The sequence below is a fragment of the Bison bison genome, unplaced genomic scaffold, assembly GCF_000754665.1.
Source record: "Bison bison bison isolate TAMUID 2011002044 unplaced genomic scaffold, Bison_UMD1.0 scf7180017857577, whole genome shotgun sequence".
Lineage (NCBI taxonomy): Eukaryota > Metazoa > Chordata > Mammalia > Artiodactyla > Bovidae > Bison > Bison bison.
Window position 1 is genome coordinate 397 of NW_011488150.1, and position 345 is coordinate 741.

Here is a 345-nt window from a genome sequence, read left to right on the forward strand (position 1 = left end):
AAAGTGATCAGTGCAAAGAAATAGGGGAAAACAACAGAATGGGACAGGACTAGAGATCTCTTCAAGAAAATCAGAGATACCAAGGGAATATTTCATGCAAAGATGGGCTCGATAAAGGGCAGAAATGGTATGGACCAAACAGAAGCAGAAGATATTAAGAAGAGGTGGCAAGAATACACAGAAGAACTATACAAAAAAGATCTTCATGACCCAGATAATCATGATGGTGTGATCACTCACCTAGAGCCAGATATCCTGGAGAGTGAAGTCAAGTGGGCCTTAGAAAGCATCACTACGAACAAAGCTAGTGGAGGTCATGGAATTCCAGCTGAGCTATTTCAGATC